This window comes from Biomphalaria glabrata, chromosome 1 (assembly GCF_947242115.1).
Source record: "Biomphalaria glabrata chromosome 1, xgBioGlab47.1, whole genome shotgun sequence".
In the NCBI taxonomy this organism is placed as follows: domain Eukaryota; kingdom Metazoa; phylum Mollusca; class Gastropoda; family Planorbidae; genus Biomphalaria; species Biomphalaria glabrata.
The window spans coordinates 47,819,516-47,840,166 of record NC_074711.1 but is presented as its reverse complement, the minus strand read 5'-3'; the positions used below and the strand labels follow the sequence as shown (position 1 = coordinate 47,840,166).

Genomic DNA, 20,651 nt, shown 5'->3' with positions numbered 1-20,651 from the left:
AAAAAAAGATTTATTCTTCTTACAAAAAGAGTCTTGGACAAGTCATTCCCCTCGCAAAAAAGACAACAAGGTTACAAAAGACAGTTTGTGTGGAAACACAAACTCAAAATCGGCTCCCGAAGTGGTTCACCCAGGCAGGCTTCAATATTTTCAGAAAGAATATCCGAATGAAATTATATCAAAGACAAATGAGAGATAAGAATGGAGAAAGAAGGTTAACAGATCTTGTGTAGTGCCCAAACGGTCCCGCAGATCAAAGGATAGTTGAAAGTGAATGTAAAGTTAGATGTGAACCTGGCCTAACTAGTTCCCCTTTCAGACCTTGTGGTCTATAGGGCAGATGATGTAAAGTTCATCTGTTTTTGTGGCCTACGGTTAACGAGGGTGTCATGTAGCCAGCACAACGACCAACCGCCGTTACTCTTCCCCAACTAATGTCAGGTACCCATTATAGCTGAGTGGACTCAGAGACGCCCAAAGATTCCAAAGTTGAAAATCCCAGTCTTCACCAGGATTCGAACCCGGGACCCCCAGTTCGGAAGCCAAGCGCTTTACCGCTCAGCCACCGCGCCTCCCCTGGCCTAACTGATGTCTTATAATTCAGGGCCGAACATAGGCCATTGCAACCTATGCGGTCGCAGTGGGCCCCGCACATTAATAGGCCCCGCGCTAAGTATAGGTGAAACCTATCTTAAAACTTGTATATAATAGCAGGTTTTCCACGGCTTCCTGATTTTCCATGAGCTCCCGGAAATCTCCTGTAATTGCAAAATATACCAAAAAGTCATGGAAATCTCCTGAAAACTCATAAAAATCTCCCAAAAAATAAACAAAAGCTTCATTTTGGGGTGCCAATTTTACTCGCGATAAAAAATGGCATTTTAAAAACGAATGTATTTTTCTATTACAAAATCTTAATGTTGACCTTATGCTTATCCCTACCCAGACTGGGCCCCGCGCAATCCGTTTCGCATAGGGCCCCGCCATTGCTAGGACCGGCCCTGCCTGTATTTCATCAAACAGGAAAAAAAAAGGTTTTCCTCAGTGTGTCATCATCCATAGACTCCAAGAGGTGTCTTGGTTCAAAAAGAAACCCAAAGGTGTCCATAAGGTTTTCCAGCCTTTGGACTCTGTTCTTCATCTCCATATGAAGTCTGTCCAGCACTTCTGTCGCAACACGTTTGAATTGCAGTTCTAATGGCAGAACTCACTCCCATCAAGTCTTTTCTTTCTTCTGCTTATTTTGATTACAGGAACTCCGTAGCATTCACTACCTCCTTTTGCTTTTACGATGGATTGGGAGATCAGTTTCATCCGCTACTCATCATTTTGCAGAAAGCATGAAAGGGTTGTAATTTCTTTAACAGCTTCCCGAATGTGCAGTCTAGACGTTTCTGAACTATATTAATTGGGTACAATTTTCCACTGCATAAAAAAGATTCTGTGCACTACTTCTAGTGTCCATTCTTTCAGTTGTTGATTCAGAAAGTTTCTCCAACTGCTTGATGATTTTGTCGAGATGCAAGGAAACTGCCGACGTAGCTTCTTCTCTTGCGGACCACCTTGTATTACTCTCCTTTTTTAAAAAACTCCAGGCTCCAGCTTCTTTCGGTTTGGTGAATCTCTGGGGTGGATTGGAAAAAAAGTTGAACAATTCAAGTACAGTTCCAAAAAAGGTGACCATTGCTGGATCTATCTCAGCAGAATGAAGAGCTGTCACACTGACCTACGCACAGATCAAAGTCCAGTCCAATGTCTCTAAGAGTTCTTCATAATGTTGTCCATCAGGTTTCAAAATTTCAAAGTAACCAATGAATGACTCTTATTTAGAAATTATCAACATCCTAGTAACGAACTATTAGGGCTACCTGTTCTAGATGAGAATTAAGCATCAGAGAAAAGTAATAAACGTGCTTGACAATTGATTCCCTAACTTTATTACCCATCAAGTTAATAAACTCATTTTGAATTTCTGGTAACAAATAATGTGTCTTCCCATATTCGATTCTATGTAAGAGGTGTTTGGTAACTTCATCAAATTCTGCAAGAAATTTCTAAGATGCTAGGAAGTTCCTAGGATTGGGTGAATTCAGTTTTTCGTTGTGACCACGTAAGCTTGAGTTTGTTTTTGCAAAGTACTTAATAGTTCCTGCTACACGCTTCAGAATATCTCTCCAATACTGCTGATTTTTCAAAATTTGCGTATGAAACATATGTGACAGTTCATCTGCTTCTGCCTTAAGCTATTCTTCTTATAACTTTCTCTTTAAAAAAGCTTGTCAGTGTTTTTTCAGTCTCTCAGGTTTCTTCCATTTGATGAAACCAACTCCAGGTTTGCTCAATGCCCTAGATGTCTTTTCTGATGCTTCAGAAAACAGTACACATGTAAAACAAAACAGACATCCTACGTGTGGAGAGAAGAAGAGCCAAGATAGGTTGCAAATTTCTCCTGTTGGAAGCTATCTGGTGAACCATGATGTCAGACTTCGAGATTTATTTTGGGTAAACCCTAATGGAAAAAAATACCGTTCGCAGTTCCTCAGATAAAATTCCAGGCTGGATATATCCGAAGTCTTTGTACTTAATTACAGCATCTTCCTCTTCTGGAGAAAGCAATTTTGGAAGACCATCACTTGACTCATCATCACTTGCTTCAGATGTTTTCTCTGACTATGGTAAAATGTATTCTCCTAGAGTTTCTTCAGCACTACTTCTCTCATCAAGAGACATTTCACTTCTTCGACTGCTGCATCTCTGTATGAATTATCTGAATAGTGATACTTTTCTTCGACACGTTCATGGTATCCTTTGTTTTCAGTGCTCTTATCAGCTTTCTTCTTAAATGATAAGGATGATGAAATAAACTACACATATACCAAGTTACTTCCTGAGAGTAACACGGAACAGAAAGAGTTACTACTCTGTGTGGAATACATGCAACAGGGTCACTGACTTATATAACAACTTGAACAGCAGGATTACATGACAGTGACGTAATAGTTAATTTATTTAAAAAACAAATTTCGGACACTCATTTGGGGCCCCCCTCAAGTGGGGCCCGGGGGATCTTCAAATTCTCCCCCTCCTCCCCCCACCCTCGCTACGCCACTGTCACACAAACTAAAACCTCAAAATATCTAGTTGGAATAAAAAATGAAATTCCCATATTAATGAAATTAACAATATTACAATCTCAGAGAAGGCCCCCCATCAAATTCACCAATTGACCAGGAATATTCAAGCCCTAGTCATTTTTTTGTGATCGTTTAATATTAAAGTAATAAAAGTTTAAAAATCATTGGGCACTAAAATAAAATTAAATTTTCTCTTTTAAAGTTTAAATCTTTCAAAATAAATATAGGTTTTGACCTAGATTAAGCTTAGATTCATTTTTTTAAATTAAGTAAAATACATCTACTTTCACTAAACATTCTTGATCTATCAGTTTAAGGTTGAATTTAAGGTTCAATAAGCTTATTATTTTATGTTAGTATATTTAATATCACCCATATAGAGCCTCATTTGCCTGTCCAATCACAGTGTGTTTTCACTGCGCATGTAAGGTTTGCGCGACACATTAATGAAAATATTAACACGAATGTCAACACGGCATTGCAGCTGCCTATAGCGAACGAAAGTATGAAAAATGCTTTAGAAGAACAAATTTGAATGTTAATTTGATTAAAATATGAAACGAATGGACTATAATTAGTATGTTCATGTGTTAAAGTATAAAACTATCTTTGCGAAGAGAAGTTATATCATCTTAGAGTTGAATAGAGTTTTAGACCTAAGAATGGAAAGATGTGTAACATTACTCATTACGGTATTGTCTAATGAAAGAATGTTCGTCAGGAAATCTGAATTCACAGATATAAGAAACGAATTTATGTAAAAAATGCTTTGGAAACACCAATTTGATTTTAATTTTATTAAATAATGAAATCAATGGACCTTCTTTTGTATTTTCATGTGTCAAAGTAAAAAACTATCTGCGCAAAGTGTAGTTCTTTAAATTAGATCTAGATCTAAATACTTTCGATCTTTTCTCATGTAAACATAGTAAACATAGCCTAGATTAATTAAATAGCATACTTTCATAGAGTCGGACAACTTTTTCTTTTTTTTTTTTTTGGGGGGGGGGGAGGGGGTCTTGAGTTTGTTTTAGGGTTACATTACATACACTCCTGTCTAAGTTAGTACCCAAGGAACATTTCTGCCAAGTTTTATGAAGATTGGTCAAACGGTTTTGATTTCTATTCATACATACATACATACACCTTACTTTCTACTTTATATATATACTAGACATATGTTACCCGCGACACAGGGGTCTTTATTTGCGCATTACTGTCGATATAGTCACTGAGAGTGTTTTGTAAACAATTAAACGAAATAATAATGTAATAAGTAAAGCGAATGTGTCAATGCAAAAATAGTGTGACTGAAGCTATCAAATCAAAATAGCTAATAGGCTTAAATCCATTTTTTCAAATTAAAACATTTGCTTGTAGGCTTACATATATTTGATTAAAATTTGAGATGAATAGACTTAATTTTGTGTGTTCATGTATTAACGTATAAAGTAGATCTTGAGGTAGACACAGATCTAAATCTACACTAATCTATAGTTAAAAATTGGCTTTTATAGAGTTCATTCTGTGTGGCACATGCGTGACCTTTTTCATGAATGAATACAGGCATATCTCAACACGACTAGGAGCAGCTTTAGCGAACAGCAAACGAATGTATTAAAAATGCTTTAGAAAAACAAATTTGAGTGTTAATTTGATTAAAATACGAAATGAATGGACAATAATTAGTATGTTTATGTGTTAAAGCATAAAATTATCTTTGCGAAAAGAAGTTTTATCATCTTAGAGTTCAATAAGAGTTTTAGACCTAGGCCTAGGAATAGACTCAGTAGAGAGATGTGTTAATGTGTAACCATTTGCTAATGTCTAATGAAAGAATGTTCGCCAGGAAATCTGTAGTCACAGATATCAGGAACTAATTTATGTAAAAAATGCTTTTGAAACACAAAATTGAAGGTTAATTTTATTAGGCCTATATAATGAAATCAATGGACCTTCTTTTGTATTTTCATGTGTCAAAGTAAAAAACTATCTGCGCAAAGTGTATTTCTTAAAATTATATCTAGGTCTAAATCCTTTCGATCTTTTTTCATGTCAACATTGTTAACCATGGCCTAGATCCATAAATACTATAGCTTTAATAGAGTCGGAAAACTTTATTTTTTTGAGGGTCTTAAGTTTGTTTTAGGGCCACAATACATACACTACCGTCTAAGTTAGTACCCAAGGAACATTCCTGCCTAGTGTGACAGGTGGGGAAATGTGATGTGTGTTTGGCGCGTTTAATGTCTAGGTGATGATTATTTTTAAAGCTATCACACCCCCACTTATCAGCATATGAATCGGGAGCAGACACGCAACGAGACAAAGCAATGAAAGATAGATACAAAAGTTAAAAATGAAGAATATTTATTTACATAAATATACATATAAGAATAAAAAGGGGAAGGGTTTGCATCTATCTCTAATTAGTAAGGTATTTTGATCATCACTCTAGCACTTAATAAGAGAGCATGTCACTTTGTCCTCTGACTTAGCTGGTATTCCTGTTGATGTCGCAGCTGGCTGTGTCCTGGCTTGAGGTTCTGCAGCTGGAGGTGGCGCTCTAGCGGATAGAGGGACGCCGGTGATATAGTTCTTGTGGAGTCTCAATCCCCAAAATCTAATATCTGTAGTGGGCACAGTAGGGCGGGTGGCCGGCTACCGTGGGCACAAGGTTACTGCGGGCAGAGCGGATCTGCCGTGGGCAGCGTAGTTGACAGGATATGTCCAGTGAGTTGCAGAGGGTTGGCGTAGCTATGACGTCTCACACAGATCTGAATCTATAGGGACGTCGCACCTAATAGCTTGACAGGTGGGCTGTCGAATAGGCGGGCAATGCCGATAGCGCCAAGTGGTAGAGTTGAGTAGATCTCAGTAGGTAAGTGCAGTGCTGAATAGCACTAAGCACAGATGCAGGTAAATAGATCGTTGATCCAATAAATAAATGGGCAGGTCAGTGAGCTAGTGCAGTGCTGAATAGCACTAAGCACAAAGATAGTATGTGATTCTTGATATCAAACAAATAGGCAGGTAAGTAATCCGATAAATAGGCAGACACCTGAGGGAGGCTGCGGATAAATAAAGACAAGTTAGGACATGTCTCTCATGCATCTTATCGATGCCCTCGACTGAGGTGCATTCGTCAGATTGGTGAAATTGCTTTAGAGCACAATGAGGAGATGATGACAAATGGGATTTGGGAAAATAGATGGCAGATAGTAGCAATATAGAAATGTACATAAAAGGGGAAATAATAATATAAAAATGTACATAGAAGGGGAACTAATAATCTCAAATAAACACCACAGGTGGATAGAGAAAGAAGGGGGGGGGATGGGCGGTGGTCAGCGACCCAGAAGGTTTGTTTACATATGACCGTGGGTCGAGAACAATGAAGCGTGCTTGAATGGATAGGGTGTCCCTTCAAGCGGCGCAACTCTCCTTAGAGTAAAATGAGTACAGGGGAGACAATTCACTACAGGGGAGATAACTCGTATCTCTTTTCTAGACGCAGTATTAGTGCGCTAGTAAAATTATCACGGTTGTCAGCCGAGATAAAGGAAATAGACTAAGATGTACAAATATATACATGGTTGCATCAACGATCAATTGAGCAACGTAGCATTAATAGATTAATGCAATACATAAATAAATACATAGGACATGTTTATGTTTTCTACTTACGCCAGTGAGAAATACACAATGCACTAATTAAATATAAATGAACTAAGCAAAATACACATGATAGTCTCCAGTGAGAAATATGCACAAAGTAACTAAGATGGAACTTGTGATTAAGTTCGGCTTACCACCAGGTATTCCTCTAGGAGGGAGAATAAATGATATAGTCCAGACTCGATAGCTCAGCTCGAATGAGAAAGAGAGGGTCTGACTTGATTTAATTTACCTTATATACAAAGGCCTGGAAAATGTGAGCGGAAACAGGAAATGTCCTAGGCTTAGAATTATCTTACACGTGGGTGAAGTCCGACAAGAGATGGGATTCGCACATTGGGAGGTCAATGGGCGTGTTTGTCCTCGTGGTCTCCTAGATCAAAGAGAGACATAGGAGAAAGGGGGGGGGGGGTAGTGACCTACATTCCACCCAAGGGGGATGTCACTGCGGCGGACATCCGCGGATAAGATTAAAGAGATTATCTTTCCCCGATCAAGGGCAGATAAATGAAAGGACTGGCCTAGTTTTCTCCAAGGTGGTAGACTAAGTCTAGCCTGGTAGAGAGGAAAAGGTGGGGCGGGTGAAGAATTGGAGGTAGGATGGGGAAATAATTAAAATAAAATAAATAAATAATGAAAAATAATAATTAATGCTGTGATAAATTTGAGTGACTCTGACAGCGAGTTTTTGACTTGTCACACTAGTTTTATCAAGATTGGTCAAGCGGTTTTGATGTCTATTCGTCACATACATACATACATACACGCCCCCCCCCCGCGGAAAAATATTATATATATATATATATATATATATAGATATATATATATATATATATATATATATATATATATATATATATATATATATATATATATATATACTAGACATATGTTACCCGCGACCCGCGGGTCTTTATTTGCGCATTACTGTCGATATAGTCACTGAGAGTGTATTGTAAACAATTAAATGAAATAATAATGTAATAAGTAAAGCGAATGTGTCAATGTAAAAATAGTGTGAATGAAGCTATCAAATCAAAATAGCTAATAGGCTTAATTAATTCCATTTTTTTTTCAAATTAAAACATTTGCTTGTAGGCCTACATATATTGGATTAAAATTTGAGATGAATAGACTAAATTTTGTATGTTCATGTGTATAAAGTATAAAGTAGATCTTGAGGTAGACGTAGATCTACACTAATCTAGAGTTCTGTGCTGCGCATGCGTGAACTTTTTTTAATGAATGAATATAGGCCTATCTCAACACGGCTACGCAGCTTAGGCGAACAGCAAACGAATGTATTAAAAATGCTTTAGAAAAACAAATTTGAGTGTTAATTTGATTAAAATACGAAATGAATGGACAATAATTAGTATGTTTATGTGTTAAAGCATAAAATTATCTTTGCGAAAAGAAGTTTTATCATCTTAGAGTTCAATAAGAGTTTTAGACCTAGGCCTAGGAATAGACTCAGTAGAGAGATGTGTTAATGTGTAACCATTTGCTAATGTCTAATGAAAGAATGTTCGCCAGGAAATCTGTAGTCACAGATATCAGGAACTAATTTATGTAAAAAATGCTTTTGAAACACAAAATTGAAGGTTAATTTTATTAGGCCTATATAATGAAATCAATGGACCTTCTTTTGTATTTTCATGTGTCAAAGTAAAAAACTATCTGCGCAAAGTGTATTTCTTAAAATTATATCTAGGTCTAAATCCTTTCGATCTTTTTTCATGTCAACATTGTTAACCATGGCCTAGATCCATAAATACTATAGCTTTAATAGAGTCGGAAAACTTTATTTTTTTGAGGGTCTTAAGTTTGTTTTAGGGCCACAATACATACACTACCGTCTAAGTTAGTACCCAAGGAACATTCCTGCCTAGTGTGACAGGTGGGGAAATGTGATGTGTGTTTGGCGCGTTTAATGTCTAGGTGATGATTATTTTTAAAGCTATCACACCCCCACTTATCAGCATATGAATCGGGAGCAGACACGCAACGAGACAAAGCAATGAAAGATAGATACAAAAGTTAAAAATGAAGAATATTTATTTACATAAATATACATATAAGAATAAAAAGGGGAAGGGTTTGCATCTATCTCTAATTAGTAAGGTATTTTGATCATCACTCTAGCACTTAATAAGAGAGCATGTCACTTTGTCCTCTGACTTAGCTGGTATTCCTGTTGATGTCGCAGCTGGCTGTGTCCTGGCTTGAGGTTCTGCAGCTGGAGGTGGCGCTCTAGCGGATAGAGGGACGCCGGTGATATAGTTCTTGTGGAGTCTCAATCCCCAAAATCTAATATCTGTAGTGGGCACAGTAGGGCGGGTGGCCGGCTACCGTGGGCACAAGGTTACTGCGGGCAGAGCGGATCTGCCGTGGGCAGCGTAGTTGACAGGATATGTCCAGTGAGTTGCAGAGGGTTGGCGTAGCTATGACGTCTCACACAGATCTGAATCTATAGGGACGTCGCACCTAATAGCTTGACAGGTGGGCTGTCGAATAGGCGGGCAATGCCGATAGCGCCAAGTGGTAGAGTTGAGTAGATCTCAGTAGGTAAGTGCAGTGCTGAATAGCACTAAGCACAGATGCAGGTAAATAGATCGTTGATCCAATAAATAAATGGGCAGGTCAGTGAGCTAGTGCAGTGCTGAATAGCACTAAGCACAAAGATAGTATGTGATTCTTGATATCAAACAAATAGGCAGGTAAGTAATCCGATAAATAGGCAGACACCTGAGGGAGGCTGCGGATAAATAAAGACAAGTTAGGACATGTCTCTCATGCATCTTATCGATGCCCTCGACTGAGGTGCATTCGTCAGATTGGTGAAATTGCTTTAGAGCACAATGAGGAGATGATGACAAATGGGATTTGGGAAAATAGATGGCAGATAGTAGCAATATAGAAATGTACATAAAAGGGGAAATAATAATATAAAAATGTACATAGAAGGGGAACTAATAATCTCAAATAAACACCACAGGTGGATAGAGAAAGAAGGGGGGGGGATGGGCGGTGGTCAGCGACCCAGAAGGTTTGTTTACATATGACCGTGGGTCGAGAACAATGAAGCGTGCTTGAATGGATAGGGTGTCCCTTCAAGCGGCGCAACTCTCCTTAGAGTAAAATGAGTACAGGGGAGACAATTCACTACAGGGGAGATAACTCGTATCTCTTTTCTAGACGCAGTATTAGTGCGCTAGTAAAATTATCACGGTTGTCAGCCGAGATAAAGGAAATAGACTAAGATGTACAAATATATACATGGTTGCATCAACGATCAATTGAGCAACGTAGCATTAATAGATTAATGCAATACATAAATAAATACATAGGACATGTTTATGTTTTCTACTTACGCCAGTGAGAAATACACAATGCACTAATTAAATATAAATGAACTAAGCAAAATACACATGATAGTCTCCAGTGAGAAATATGCACAAAGTAACTAAGATGGAACTTGTGATTAAGTTCGGCTTACCACCAGGTATTCCTCTAGGAGGGAGAATAAATGATATAGTCCAGACTCGATAGCTCAGCTCGAATGAGAAAGAGAGGGTCTGACTTGATTTAATTTACCTTATATACAAAGGCCTGGAAAATGTGAGCGGAAACAGGAAATGTCCTAGGCTTAGAATTATCTTACACGTGGGTGAAGTCCGACAAGAGATGGGATTCGCACATTGGGAGGTCAATGGGCGTGTTTGTCCTCGTGGTCTCCTAGATCAAAGAGAGACATAGGAGAAAGGGGGGGGGGGTAGTGACCTACATTCCACCCAAGGGGGATGTCACTGCGGCGGACATCCGCGGATAAGATTAAAGAGATTATCTTTCCCCGATCAAGGGCAGATAAATGAAAGGACTGGCCTAGTTTTCTCCAAGGTGGTAGACTAAGTCTAGCCTGGTAGAGAGGAAAAGGTGGGGCGGGTGAAGAATTGGAGGTAGGATGGGGAAATAATTAAAATAAAATAAATAAATAATGAAAAATAATAATTAATGCTGTGATAAATTTGAGTGACTCTGACAGCGAGTTTTTGACTTGTCACACTAGTTTTATCAAGATTGGTCAAGCGGTTTTGATGTCTATTCGTCACATACATACATACATACACGCCCCCCCCCGCGGAAAAATATTATATATATATATATATATATATATATATATATATATATATATATATATATATATATATATATACTAGACATATGTTACCCGCGACCCGCGGGTCTTTATTTGCGCATTACTGTCGATATAGTCACTGAGAGTGTATTGTAAACAATTAAATGAAATAATAATGTAATAAGTAAAGCGAATGTGTCAATGTAAAAATAGTGTGAATGAAGCTATCAAATCAAAATAGCTAATAGGCTTAATTAATTCCATTTTTTTTTCAAATTAAAACATTTGCTTGTAGGCCTACATATATTGGATTAAAATTTGAGATGAATAGACTAAATTTTGTATGTTCATGTGTATAAAGTATAAAGTAGATCTTGAGGTAGACGTAGATCTACACTAATCTAGAGTTCTGTGCTGCGCATGCGTGAACTTTTTTTAATGAATGAATATAGGCCTATCTCAACACGGCTACGCAGCTTTAGCGAACAGCGAACGAATGTATTAAAATGCTTTAGAAAAACAAATTTGAATGTTAATTTGATTAAAATATCAAATGAATGGACAATAATTAGTATGTCTATGCGTTAAAACATAAAACTATCTTTGCGAAAAGAAGTTTTATCATCATAGAGTTCAGTAAGAGTTTTAGACCTAGGCCTAGGAATAGACTCAGACCTCAGAAGAGAGATGTGTTAATGTGTAACCATTTGGTAATGTCTAATGAAAGAATGTTCGCCATGAAATCTGTAGATATCAGGAACTAATTTATGTAAAAAATGCTTTTGAATAATCTAGTGGATTGGATTTATATGTATGTTAAACTTAGCTAATGATCCTTTCACGTTATTTCTCTTTCGCTACGAAAATAAAATTAGGTTTGCGAAAATGGGTTTACCCGAAGTCGATACATTCTTATCTATTAAAAACGAAAAGAGCGATAGCTTTGTTAAATGAATGGGATTATAAAGTGAACAATTAAACGAAATTATATTTAGTACGCGATTCATGAATGAATATAGATCTAGGCCTATCTCAACTCGGCTTCGCAGCTTTCTTACGTGGATGTAGCTTTAGAAAACCAAATTTGAATGTTTATTTGATCAAAATATGAAATGAATGGACTTTAATTAATATGTTTATGTGTTAAAGTATAAAACTATTTGTGCGAAGAGAAGTTTTATCATCTTAGAGTTGAATTAGAGTTTTAGATCTAGGGATGGGATTATAAAGTAAACAATTCAACGAATTAATTTTTAGTACGCGATTCATTACGGTATTGTCTAATGAAAGAATGTTCGTCAGGCAATCTGTAATCACAGATATAAGGAACTAATTAATGTAAAAAATGCTTTTGAAACACAAAATTGAAGGTTAATTTTATTATATAATGAAATCAATGGATCTTCTTTTGTATTTTCATGTGTCAAAGTAAAAAACTATCTGCGCAAAGTGTATTTCTTAAAATTAGATCTAGGTCTAAATCCTTTCTATCTTTTCTTATGTCAACATTGTAGACATGGCCTAGATCCATAAAATACTATAGCTGTAATAGAGTCGGACAACTTTATTTTTTTTGAGGGTCTTACATTTGTTTTAGGGCTACAATACATTCACTAAGGTCTAAGTTAGTACCCAAGGAACATTCCTGCCTAGTTTTATCAAGATTGGTCAAGCGGTTTTGATGTCTATAAGTAACATACATACATACATACACCACACATTCTACTTTATAATATAGATATTAAACAAGATATTATACCTCCATTATTATACTTCAAATATAATAAAATAAATAAAAAATTAAAATTCAATACAGGTATAGAACACGGTCAACTGCTTGAACGTACGCATTTTCTGATTCGACCAGCGAGGAAGGCATACCTCTGAGATTATTTATTGGTATATTCATTACATGGACATCTAGATCTAACACTAGACATAAAGTTTTGATTTAGAACTCTCAAAATCTAGAATCTAGATGTAATCTATAATATAAAGCAGAAAGTAAGGCGTATGTATGTAACCGTTTTCCCAATCTTGATAAAACTTGGCATAAATGTCCCTTGCATACTAACTGGAACAGTAACATATGTAAAGTAGCCCTAAAACAAACTTAAGACCCTCAAAAAAAAAACAAAAAAAAAAACGTTGCCCAACTCTATGAAAGTACTACTATTTCATGGATCTAGGTCATCAGACCTGCCTACCAAAAAAAGTCCAAATGCGTAACGCTGATGGTCAAAATGCGTATTTTGGCACCAGAATGCGTAACACTTACGCGATCCACTATTTTGGTCAGTTGTTGTCCGCCCCTGACGGAATCCACACTGGTAGTTGGAGATCACTTTATTCCTCTCCAGGTACCAGAAAAGCCTTCTGTTAATCATTATTTCCATGGTTTTGCAGATGCAGCTTGTTAGTGCTATTGGTCGATAGTTAGCTGGGTCAGAGCCGTCTCTTCCCGGTTTAGGTATCGGTATAACTGTGGCTTTCCTCCAGCTGTTTGGGAAAGCGCCTGTTTGCCACACACAGTTATAGACCCCTAGCAGGACTGCCAATGAGGGTTCGGGAAGGTGCTTGTGGAACTGGTAATGGATTTCGTCTTCTCCAGGCGCTGTGTCATGTGACTTGTCCAGCGATTCCCTCAGTTCCTCAAGCAAGAACGGTTTGTTGTAGTCTTCATTGTTCTCTGACCTGAAATCAATGGGGTGTCTTTTCTCCCTGGTTTTGACTTTTTGGAACTCTGGCGTGTAGTGTGCAGTGGAGGACTTTTCTGCTATTGAGGATGCAAGGCAATCAGCTATTTCTCTGGAGGACGTGACCGTTCGTCCTTGGTTTTTCAGATGCTCTATTGCATTTGATTCTTTCCCTTTGATTCGCCTTACTGCCTTCCAAACCGCTCTAGCAGAAGTTTTGGCATCCAGACTGCCGACAAAACTTCTCCAGGAATTTTTTTTGGCTGACCGTATGGTTTGTCTAGCCTTTGCTCTAGCTATCCTGAATAGCTTTAGGTTTTCCTGGGAAGGATTCTTTATAAATGCAGCCAGTCGTTTTTTCCAATCGCCAATAGCACTTTTGCAAGTTGTATCAAACCATGGTTTGCTAGGCTGTTTTGGATTTGCGGAGGTTAAGGGGGTAACTTTCTTGGCTATACTAAGTAGCTTGCTAGTAAAGGTAGCTGGGTTCTGTTCATCAAGGATATTTTCTTAGATATCCCAATCGGTCTTATTCAGTTTTCACCGCTGAGGTCGTCCCAATGAGGGGGGATTGTTAGTAATGATGATTAGGAAGTGATCACTTCCCCGTAGATCATTGCTAACTGACCATTTAAAGTCGTCCAGAAGTCCAAGGACGCATACGGTGAGGTCAATGCATGTGAGAGATCCAGTTCCTGGGTGCAAGCAGGTCGGAGATGCATCATTAAGTATGCATAAATCATGTTGAAGGAAGATATCCTCCAGCATACGACCTCTTGTATCGGTATTGTTGGATCCCCACATGGCGTTATGGGCATTGAAATCCCCAAGGATTATATAAGGCCGGGGGAATTTGTTTCAATAGGTCCTCCATGTCTGTTGGGTTTAATGTAGCGCCTGGTGGTAGATACAGGCTGCAGCAAGTGCTAACCTTGTGAAGGTTTATCCTAGCTGCTACGGCCTGTAGTGTGGTCTGTAGTTCTACCCTCTCATGGGGAAGCTGTCCTTCACAAGGATACAGACTCCACCTGATGCTCTTTCTGCATCCTCAATATTCTTGCTGAAAGCACTGTAGCTACGGAAACTGATGCTATCTTTCAGAAATGTTTCCTTTAAGCAGACAGCTACAGGGGTCTCAGAGTCCATCAGTAGCTGCATTTCCTCATAATAGCCTTGAGGCCTCTACAATTCCACTGTACAATTCTGGAATCCATGGCATATTCTAAATGACCTACTTGGAGCTATTTGGCCTTGGGAGGCCCCCGGAGGGGTTTCCCTTTATTCCAGTGACCTTGGTATTTTTATTCTTGGATTTGGATGGAGAGTAGGACAACCCCCTTTTGGGGGAAGTCTTTCTCTCTGGAGAGGGGAGATCCCTCTGGTTAGAGCGGAGGTTATTTCATCCTTTCTCACCTCGGGCATCCTCTCCGCTTTGATTTCTCCCGTTAGGGAGTTGGTTAACCTCTAATTCGGTAGAGGTTGGGGTGTCTGGCTGGGTTCTCTGAGGAGAACCTGTGTCAGACATGATGTCTTCGGGTTCTCCCGGAGTGTTGGTTTTGACATGCTGCTCAGTCTCCATGCTCTCATCAGCGAGCACAGAGAACCCGTTCTTTAGCATGACAACAGGGCTTTCTTTTTCTTCGGAGGTGTGTTCTTTGGCGGTGTTTTCTTCTGAGTTGGAGGAGGAGGAGGGGGTGGTGGGGTCAATGTGTCCGTCTGTGTGGTTATGGATCTTCCTATCTTAGCAACAGCCTGGGCGTAGGTCTTTGTCAAGCCGAATTGGCCCTTGGGTAGGGCCAATACAGCCAATTTCGCCTGGTTTAAGGTACATCCATTTCTTGCCTTGTACTCCTGCACGGCAACCTCCTGTTTCCACACAGTCCTTGGAGTAGGCTGAGTGGCCAGCGTGACAGTTTGGGCATTTGAACTGGGCTGTGCAGCCCTTGTCCTCATGATCCTCTCTAGCACATCTGGCACACACAGTGTTCCTCTTGCAGACTGCCGCGCCGTGTCCATAACCCTGGCACTTGAAGCACCTCATGGGGGTTAGGTATGTAGGGCCTCACTGGAACTCGTAGGTATCCTGCCTTCACATACTCTGGCGGTGTCCTAGTTCCGAATGTGAGGATAATAGAGGCGGTTTTGACCTCCTCACCATCCCTGCTCCTGGTAATGCGCCGGGCAAGGGTGACTCCTTCAATGCCCTCCACTATTTCCTTCTCGGAACATTCCAGTAGGTCCCTAGAGCTGATTACACCTCTGCTGGTGTTCAGACTCTTGTGTGGCATGACTTCCACTTGGAGATCACAGATTCTTCTGCATCTTAAAAGCCCATCAGAGTGTATCTTGCTATCCACCTCTACAAGAAGTTCCATCGACTTGTATAGTTTAAACACACTCTTGGGCTCTCCCACTACTGACTTGAGTCCCTTATAGATAATAAAAGGGCTCAACTTTGTCAGGCTTTTCCCCTCCTCTGTGCAGAAATGATGGCCATGTGGCACAGCTTTTTGAGACCTCCTCTTTTTTATCATCAATTCAAAAACAAATCTGGGGCAAGTAGTTTTGTGTGTGTTTTTTTGTCCATGTACGTAAGTAGTAATTCGGCACCTGTGCTTCCCACCCGCCATCGAGTCCAACAAGGGGACGGGCCATTCGGATGTCCAGAATGAGCCCGCCAGGGCTACACAGGTGCTATACTCAGTCAGCTGCTGCATCGGGCATGTGTCCGATACAGCAGCTCCCTGATTGACTCTCCAGACTTCGCCCTCCAGCATAGGTCTTGGACCATCTGGGAGCAGGCCATCTAGGCCTCAGGTCTAGGGGAACTTGGAGCCAAAGTTTTGTGTTGTGGTGGTTTATCCTCGGATAGCCACCACTCACACCAAGATCTCTTTATCCCCCCCCCTTACCCGTCGCAGTCCACGGCAAACGGACTGGTCTAGGACGTAGTGAGATTTTAAAGATAAGGAGACAGTGATAATTAATGCATGCAGACTGAGGAACAGAGGAGGCAGACACAGTGATAGAAAATAAGTAGGGCACTTTTGAGATCCAAAAGTTCTAAGGAAAGAGGAGAGCAGTTTAACGTCATGTCTTTGGACGTCATTGAAGGTTAAACTTAAAAACGAATAAGGTAACAAAATGAGCTCTATAAAATCCTATGTCTCTGAATTGAAAAAGGATATGGACAATTGAAAACAACAACTAAGGAATGAGGTAATTGAGCTTAAGTCCCAGATGGTTGAGGATGTCGATTCTAAAATTCAACTACATCGTAGTGAAATGAAGGCTGAGCTGGAAAAGAAACAAGATGGCGGGCCCACTGTGACTGAAATGACTGGGAAGACTAAACCGCCGGTGTTTGACGGCTCTGTTTCTTAGTCGATGTATGCAGTTTAAAGCGGCCGCCAAAGTCAACAGATAGAATACTAAGGCAGAGAAAGCAACTGGTCATGTGTTGGCAAGGCAGCCAAATTGTTACAGACAATGAAGGATCAGACGGACTTCGATACCATGGTCAAAACATTGGAACTGCGATACGGCGATGAATACTTACAGGAAGTGTTTAGAATACAATTGAAAAGCCAACATTAGAAGAGTGGAGAGATTCTACAGGAATTAGCGACAGACATTGACGAGGATGACTGCGGGAGGACAAACCTTGTACAACATCGTATTGATACAGGAAATGCCAGACCCATTCGACAACCACCGCGCCGTCTACCGCTGGCAAAACAGCAAGGAGTCACCGAGCCATCCAAAAGCCCGTGGTGTTCTCGGTTGTGCTGGTTAAAAAGCAAGATGGGACTTGGCAGTTTTTGTGTTCATTACCGGGCATTGAATAATGTCACGCAGAAAGACAGTTATCCTTTTCCCCGCATTGATGACACATTGGACACACTCGCTGGATCACGAGTCTTCTCGACATTGGACCTCAAAAGCGGATATTGGCAGGTAAGGATGCATCCCAAGGATAAAGAAAAGACGATATTTTCAGCTGGAAGTGGCCTGTGGCACTTTAAGGTGATGCCATTTGGCCTATTTAATGCACCAGCCCCTTTTGAGAGATTGATGGACCAAGTTTTAAGAGGTCTTAATAGGAATACTTATCTAGTATATCTTGATGACATTATTGTGCATAGGAGAACATTTGATGAACATCTGAATAATTTGAGAGACGTGTTTCAGAGGATTCCAAGTGCGGGCATGAAGCTCAACCCAAAGATGTGTGACCTATTCTAGAAGGAAGTAAAGTATTTGGGCCATGTCGTATGAAGCGAAGGTATAAGAACGGATCCAGACAAAAGTGAAGGGTAAGACAATGGCTTGTCCCTGGAAGTGTACAGGAATTGAAAAGTTTTCTGGGTCTTTGTACTTGGTACTTATTACAGACGCTTTGTTCCTTGTTTCTCTAGAATTGCGAGAGTTCTACATCAACTGACAGATTATTACTCCATCAGTTTGTCATTATAACTTACATTCATATCATTAAACTATTACATAGTAAACAGTGAATCAATTATTTATTGTAAGCACGAAGGTACCTGTTGAATGTCAGGGCCCCGGCAAACGAACAAAGGCTTTAACACAACCCTGACAACCTAGATCCATGAAATAGTAATACTTTCATAGAGTTGGGCAACTTTTTTTGAGGGTCTTAAGTTTGTTTTAGGGCTACTATACATACGTTACGCCACCGTTACGGTTCAAATTAGTATCCAAGGAACATTTATTCCAAGTTTTATCTAAATTGATAAAATGGTTTTGATTAGGTTCTTACATTCATACATGCATACATAGATAGATAGATAGGTATAGAGAGAGAGAGATGGAGAGGGAGATCCATATATGAGGCCATACACATAGACGTTAAATAAATATTGCAGAAGTGAATCTACTTCTTTTAATACAATCTATATAATTTTAAAAGAACGCAGATATAATTTCTTAGCAAATAGATCTACACGGGGACTGTGATCAGTGTTCAATGAAAAGCAAAGCATAAAAGCTGTGTTCGGCGTAGGTGAATGTTTGTAAAATGTTTTTAATGTTCCTTCTGATTTGAAGATAGTTTACTGCTTACTTCCTAGCCCAAACCTCCCGCTGGACGACAGGGGATCGGAGCGGGCAGGGTTTTAACCTGGGACTATCGATAAATCCAAACAAAAGTCCAGAGCGCAAACCGCACGATCAGGCCCCCTATTTATTTAAAAATAAAATCTTAAAGGGAAACTCCGATGGTTTTTCAAATTTGAGTTATTGACATATTTAAATAGGCCCTACTGCGTAAAAAGTTGTAATAGTAAACATTTTACCATTTTGGATTTAAATGCTTAGAAACATTTATATTTAATAAATTAGACAGTAAATTCTTGACATCTCCAAAAAACGGGGTTCTTTGAGATTTTGTTTTAGGTTAGGCATAAGTCACTTCCCTCAATTATACTGGAAGAGAAACTACATTTAACCAATCGTATCGCTTCATTCTTACAGTAGCTGTTAGGCTGTTAAACTTAGTGACGGCCTAGTCCAGAACTATGGTACAGTTGTATATATGTAGAGAGAGAGAGAGAGAGATCTAAAAGCATTAGGACAACCAACTCGAGAAAAAAAAAGTAACATTTTCATCTTAGCCCCTCCCTGTCCTAAAAAAAGTAAATAGATCGTCTGTCTGACTGATTCTAACAAAGTGGTCAGTGTAAGGCTAGTCTAGACTACGTGTAGTCGGTCATGACAAGACAACCAAGCGATAGTGTTTGTATGTATTGAGTGGTCAGGCGAGAAAATACACACTGCCGTGGTTAGTCAAGGATGTAAATCTACTTTCAACACGTATTTTTTTCTTTGGTTACAAGATCTAGATCTAACTGCATAGACGAAGATATATTTTTTTCATGAGAATGTAAACTTTACTGCATGGTCTCCTGTTATACAAAAAGTCAATAGATTAAATTATTAGGTTCATGTAACGTCACATAGAAACTCGATAAAAATCTGATCGTTTTGGATGCGCAGAAAAAATATGTCAGAGAAACATCAATTACTAAGTCATTATTGCAAGTTAAAAAAAAAGAATAATATATTCATTATCTGTAAATCAAAACACATCTATATTAAAAATTGTTAAAACCAGTTTTAACTATGAGTAGTAATACCAAAGTACATAACTATTGTTATTGTCCATTGCTACCGTCAGTTTAAGAAAATGAATCTTCTTTCAGATTTTTTGTAAGTTAAAACTTCATGAAATTAAAAAAATGACCTAGTGTAGGTCTATAACTAAATCTAGCTCCCGAAAGTCGGTGTTGGGGTATAAGAATCTACGATATAGATCTAGATTTAGTTCTAGATAATAGTAGATAATAAATTCTAGAAAAGATTAAGATTCGTACAAGAATTTAGTCAATATCATTATTAAACCGGAAGTATTTTTAAAACCTACTTCAATGTAAATATCCTCAGTTCTACTAGATCTAGATTTATGTAAATATCATCAGTTCTACTAGATCTAGATTTATGTAAATATTCTCAGTTCTACTAGATCTAGATTTATGGGCACACACAAGAGGCTTCAAGAGCAGTACCATAGATCTAGATCTAAGCAAAAATCAGAAACCATGTGACGTCAATTAAAGATTCGCGTCAACAAACTTCCGTTTATAGGGTTTTCAAATCATAAAAGATCGGTATCAAGGATTCTAATGCCACCAAAATGTGGCTCTTTGGCTATGTTTCTTTTTTTTTTTTTTGGCTTATCTAATAAAAGCATTGCCACCTGCTACGGTCTTTGATTTGTTCCAAGGCCATATATTTTTTATTTAGTATCACTCCCTCCCCCCCTCCAACTTTAATAAGAAGTCTTACGTACATTATCAGTGTATCGATCAAACAAAAACTGCAAACGTTGACCGCCGAAACTGTTAATATATTTTACTAATGAATGCTTCTCGTCGCGATGGACAAGCTGTCAATAAAAACTTATCGAACAGTTCTGATATTCTT

The 20,651-nt window shown here is 38.8% G+C and overlaps 1 protein-coding gene across 1 annotated transcript in view; it reads right to left on the bottom strand.

Moving 5' to 3' along the window:
- LOC106065986 (uncharacterized) overlaps positions 1 to 20,284 on the bottom strand; it is a 43,516-nt gene extending 23,232 nt beyond the window's left edge. The window contains exon 1 of the mRNA XM_056040669.1: positions 20,092 to 20,284. The gene's annotated coding sequence lies outside the window, so the exon portion shown is untranslated. The remainder of the gene's footprint in view (positions 1 to 20,091) is intronic.
- Positions 20,285 to 20,651: the final 367 nt, after the last annotated feature.